Source organism: Miscanthus floridulus, chromosome 4 (assembly GCF_019320115.1).
Source record: "Miscanthus floridulus cultivar M001 chromosome 4, ASM1932011v1, whole genome shotgun sequence".
NCBI lineage: Eukaryota > Viridiplantae > Streptophyta > Magnoliopsida > Poales > Poaceae > Miscanthus > Miscanthus floridulus.
In genome coordinates this window covers 105,639,099-105,645,098 of record NC_089583.1, presented here as the reverse complement: position 1 = coordinate 105,645,098, position 6,000 = coordinate 105,639,099, and positions in this window count along the sequence as shown.

The following is a 6,000-nucleotide window of genomic DNA, read 5'->3' as shown; positions in this document are numbered from 1 at the left end:
TTCCCGGCCTGAATCGAGCTACTAGGCTTCGCGGTCGGAACGACTTATCCGGCCAGCTAAGTGTTAGGCTACGTTCAACATGACATGAGGACGTACAGCGTATCGGTCCTTAAACGACTCAGACGGAGTCACTATGTTCAAACCTACACAAGACCCCGCCCGGTCTTAATTCATTATTCACATGGTTCTTTTCCACGATAGCAAATATAGCCAACCGTGATCCACCTCATCCTAAAGCTCGCAGGTGATAGGAAATCACCTGGCTTCTACCGCACTAAGCATGGCTAAGCATTTAACCCGTTCCTGAACTTAAATAGGATTCCAGTGCGATATCTGGACAAGGAAGGATATATAATGCAGCAATTGGTTCCAACCAATTCCTATACTTAATGCATCATCAACAATAAAAGATACTCAATGTATTTGTAAAAACATGGGAGGCTTAATATGCTCCGGGGCTTGCCTTTCAGGAACGAGGAAGGCTGGTGGTCAGGGCACTCGGGCAATTCCTCCGCGACGACTGCTTCGTCGGGTTCCTACACCTCGGGTTCCTCCTCCTAGTTGGCTCCCCCGAACTCCAGCAACGTCACTCCCTCCGGTCACACCTATTGCATGAATGCGCAAGATAAATATCATGGATGCACATGAACGAATGTCAGGGATGCTCGAGGAATGCACATGTTCGCTGTAGTTTGCATATTCCAACTTAAGCCCTATTCAAATCACTTTACTTACCAAGTTTATACAACCTAATGTATAATTGCTCATCTTCAGTTAATGACCTAGCACCTGCACCTAAGCATATTCTCAAGTTAGGCTAACCCCTAAACAATCAATGAGAACATTGCAACCACATACACTCAAGCAATTGTATTTCAGCAAAATGAATACTATGTAGCGGTGCAGTAAACTAGCCATAACTGGAGATTTATAATTCCAAATGACATGCAACAAGACAATCTAGAAAGCTTATGAAATTGTATGCAATTCATTTTCAGACCTCGAAGCATGATTCAAACCTTTGCCAGTTCGAATTCATAAATCAACAGAATTCTATCCTCACAAGGCAGAGAATAAGCAAAAACTGCAACCTAACTTTAAACAGCTGTAGTTTCTAAATTACTGTGCCAAATGCCCTCAAATTTTGACATGAGCTAGATACATAAATTATCTACAACTCTTGTATTCATTACAATCACAGAAAACCAAAATATCATGGGGAGCTTTCTAAAGTCCTCAGATCTGTCCAGAGGGACATAATGCAAACGAAATACTTAGTAACTCATGAGGTAAACATATAATTGGACAACACTAAATCTACTCACATGTCACACATATCACAAGAACACCAGAAAGTAGGGTGTTCATTCCCAAAACATTTCCTCTAATACTTTTCTTAATTTATTTAATTAATTAGAGGAAATAGTAAACATATATGAAAGCTACACCATTAAATCTACAAAAATTACAGTAGACCCTACATGCCCTAAGTAGACTACCATAAAATTTTCACATCATTTGAGTAAGTATAACATCCTACACAAAATTGGTAAGGCAGAATGGCTTAAAATGGCATAATTAGGAAACCTTAGTGAAAAGTAGTCAAGCAACAGATTTCATATTTTTCCTAGCATCTATAAGGTACCAAGATACTACCTACCAAGTTTCATAGGCCATAGGATTCATAGATAATTTACAAAAATTCACACAAGTATCTCCCAATGATAAAAGGAAATTCTATAACTCAAAAACTACACATGCAATGACTCTCAAATTTCAACCAGAGCTTCTACTATACAAGACTAGCTTAGCCACAAAATTTCATAATTTTTGGATCACAGAAACTCAAGATATGATTTAAACAAGTTTGCATGCATTCAAAAACACTTTTCAAGTTCCTATTTAATTCGTCCAAAATTTCTACATAATGTGCTCAAGACATATTTTTCTTAAATACTAGACCTAACAGTGAGTCTAACAAAATTGGAACCATCCAATTTGGATCTACAAAACAGGAGATACAAAAATATCAAATCAGCATTCAAAACTGGATTTTTGAACTAGCCCTATGAACTACACAGTCACTGACGTGTGGGACCCGGCCGTCAGCCGGACCCACTGGTCAGCGACAGCAAAGCAGGGGAGGCGGCTGCGACGCGCGGAAGACGGCGTAGCTCGCCGGCGGCTATTTCACCGGCGATGCGGAGGGTACCTCCGTGCTCGCTATGACCTACCGCGTCAAATGACCTACTAACCCTAAGCTCTAGCAGACTCGAGGTAGGGTGACCATGGCGCACGGCTGCTCGGTGGAGCTCCGGTGGTTCGGCTCAACGGCGAGACGACGACGACGATCGGATTAGCACAATCACGGGCTATGCCGAGTTTCCCCATCCCAAGGTGAATCTAGTGCACCCCCCCTAAGGACCCGCGATGGTCGGAGATGGGCCGACCACGGTGACGGCTGCGGCGGCGACATTCCGACGAGGCTGCGCGCGGCGGGAAAGCTTACCGAGCGCGGCTAGCAAGCAACCATGGGTGTGATGTGACGGTGGATACGCGGAGGAGCTAAGGCAGTGGCGAATGGGCGACGAGGCGCGAGCTTGCTCGACGAGGGCGGAGCTGATCGGCGGCAATGGTGGAGCTGCGCTCCTCTGTTGCTGCGCTCGGTGGAGGCGACGGAGGAGCAGAGCAGCGCGCGGGCGAGCAGGCAGGCAGCAGTGCTGTTTCCCATTTCAAGACGGCCAGCGCGCGGCGCGGTCAGGGCGAACCGAGCGCGTGGCGGACATGCGGCAGCCGGTCTCTATTGCCGGTCGGCCATGACCGGTCTGAAGCTCGCGTTTCAGCGTTCATCGAGTCCGACTGACAGGCGAACTTTGACACCGATTAACTCCTAAACCGTGACATATTAGAGGAAACAATGAACATGAAAGTTGTAGCCCGTACTTCCATCTTCAATTTCTATTAAGTACCAAGGACTAATTCCCACTAGATACAGAGTAAAATCGAGCCAAAGTCAGCTCCTTCAAACTATAATTGCAATCAATACTTAGAAAAATTCTTAAGTGAAGAATCAGCCCTGATTTCTGGCTTGTGGGCCCAAATTGAACACGTTGTGCACATTTTCATGACTTAGCTTCTAAATAAAGTTTGTTCCTTATTAAATTTGCTACAACTTTGCTTTAGGTTGGTCAGACATGCAAATATCCTAAGCTACACTTTTTAAACAGTCAAACACAAGAGCTCTAGGGGTCCAATTGGTCAACCATGACTTGGAAACCTAATTAGGCAAAATGATCCACATGAACATTGTTCCTAATGACATTCTAGGTGTAACTAAGTTACTTAGGATGATTACTAACCACACCATACATTGGTCACACAAGAATCAAGCATCACATGTATTGAAACAATGAAAAACACAAGAAATGTTGCAAATGTTTCATAGTCATGTTTCACATGTTTCATGATCTTGTTGCATAGTATTAACTAATCTTGTTTCACTAAGTGAGTGGCACATGTTGCACTCAAGTGTTGCACACTTTACATTTCATAAAAGAGACAATACACATGAAATATACAACATGTTGCAATGTTTCGAAATCATGTTTCATGTGATATAAGTTCACGAAGGGATGCATGATGCTCATGTTCATGAAATGCAGTGCAAATGTGGAAACTAAACACCAGGGGTGTTATAGTGATGGTAGGTACAGAGAACCACCATCCAAATATAGCCCGACAAGATGTATGTACGATCCCACCCACTAGTGAGATGGGATCCACGATGATGGCCTTGACTTAGAGGCCATCCAAACCAACATATGCCATGACCCCAGAGCTTGGGATCGTGGGCACCAACTCCACAAGCAGCAAGACGATCGATGACCTGAGGGCTGCTACCTACTCTTGTACTGGCGCCCCTAGATGATCAGGAGGCAATGATGAAGACCACGACAAGACCACATCACGCAAGACGGCTGGCGAAACACCAGTCGTGCCCACAGTACCTACCATGACGGGCTAGTGCAGCACCACTGTCACGCCATGCCACGACAGTGAGCACAAGACCATGACTGACAGTCACGCCAAGGTATACACCACAAGACGATGTTACTTGCAAGCCAAGTTAGCTAGGCCTTCTCCCATGGGCTTATGACCCTTCAGTCAGGGGAACCTCCTTTTCTGTACAAGACCTGACCCCGGACTCAATATAAGAGCAGCCAAGGCCTCCTTTCGGGGGACTCTCACTGGGATCCAATCATTCTCACTAGGCTCTCGAAGCTTTCCTTCGGGCAACCTTCTCCTAGCTCTAGGTCTCCTACCTCTCTCACCATTCTTGCACCCCTTATTATAAGAACTTCAGAGCATTCAAGCAAGGAACATGCACTTGACATCTCTGAGACTAGATGTAGTGCTCTGGCCTGAACCAGTATAAATCCTCATGTCTTGTGGATGTTACCATCGTCTTCCTACAGTAGCGCAAGCATTTGTATAAATTTACTAGTCCGGTTTACAAAACACTAATAGTTGGCATGCTAGGTTGGGGACAGTCGTGCACTCTCATTTGTTGAGAAGGAAGTGATGGCTTCTCGCACCGTCGGTGGATTCGCTCACAGAATGGCCCACTGGCGGCCATATCCTGTCACAAAAACCATGAGTTCACCAGCAGTCGAAGAGGCCAGCGCCCACGTCCATCTTGAGCCATGACCTAGACCTCCATCTAGGAGATCTAGGACTCTGTGGCCTATGGTGGACACACTCTTGGAACTGCCTTCAGCGACAGTATCCCAGAGTTCACCTACATAGGGGGGCTAGTACCCTCTCTCGTCATCGACCATGGCTAGGTCTTCTAGCTAGGAAACCATAGGCCAATGGCTCATGGCGAGCTCTCCCATGAAATGGCCCCGGGCAGCTATGTCCTTCTGGGAAATCATGAGATCGTCCGCACCTGACAGGTTAACACCGATCACTAGCCTCCTACCCTGTCCAGGCCCACCAAGTAGGGAGGCCTAGACCTGATGGCAGGGCCACGCCCCAAGCAGCGCCTCCACCACTAGTGGAATGCAGTGAGTCAGGGCACACATGAGCGACTGAAATCACCCACCGCCATGTGGCAACATCATCAGCGATCAGGTGGCTACCCGGCGCCATGCCTCACAAGGCCTAAGCCTGGAACCAAGGTCCAGTCCCACATGATGGACTAACCATCTGTCACGCCATCGCGAGCTATCAGCTTTCACATGGAGGCATGTGCATTTGAGGAAGCGGGGCCCCTGAGGGCACAACACGCCACACTGAGCGGACCAAACTGCATTGCCGTCAGAACCCTGCTTCCGTAGCGACGGGCCATGTCGGCTCTTTGTCAAGAGCGGCAACCACATCCTGAAAACAAAAACATGATGACTGTGATGTCGTCGCGCCACAAAGGCTCGCACCCCAACACGCATGAGCCCTCTTAGCCGTGGACTTCAACATGGGCCGGACGTGGAGAAGCCATCCCTAGGGGCTCACGAGCTCACCAAGGATGATGAGCCAGCGAATATCAACCCTAAGGCCACCCAAGAGGTTCAACCCGCGCCGGCTATGACCTGCTCCAACCGATAAAGAAGCTGCCCTCACCAGCTCGTGACTCGAGGATCGCAGCAACTCTGCCACGAACAGGCACTCAGGGGCTCACCGTGCCTCGAACAACGACAGCCAGGTTCACAATGGCTTCCGGTACATCAGTCAATCACATCAACTTTGACCTTAGCCTCTCTACCCAAGCACATCCACATACACGTGCAAACTTGCCAATAGTTGTCGAAGCCTAGAGTCAACTTGTAGAGTAGACCAAAGAACATGATACCCACACATTTCATCCAAGTGTTGCTCAACTCCCGAGTGACTCGATCCAACTTGTGCTAGCAGTCAGACACGACTCACTCATAGGGGCTACATATATAGGCATGCCCAAACATATCCCAAGGCGTAGCATAGTTTGTCATCATCCCAGTGACC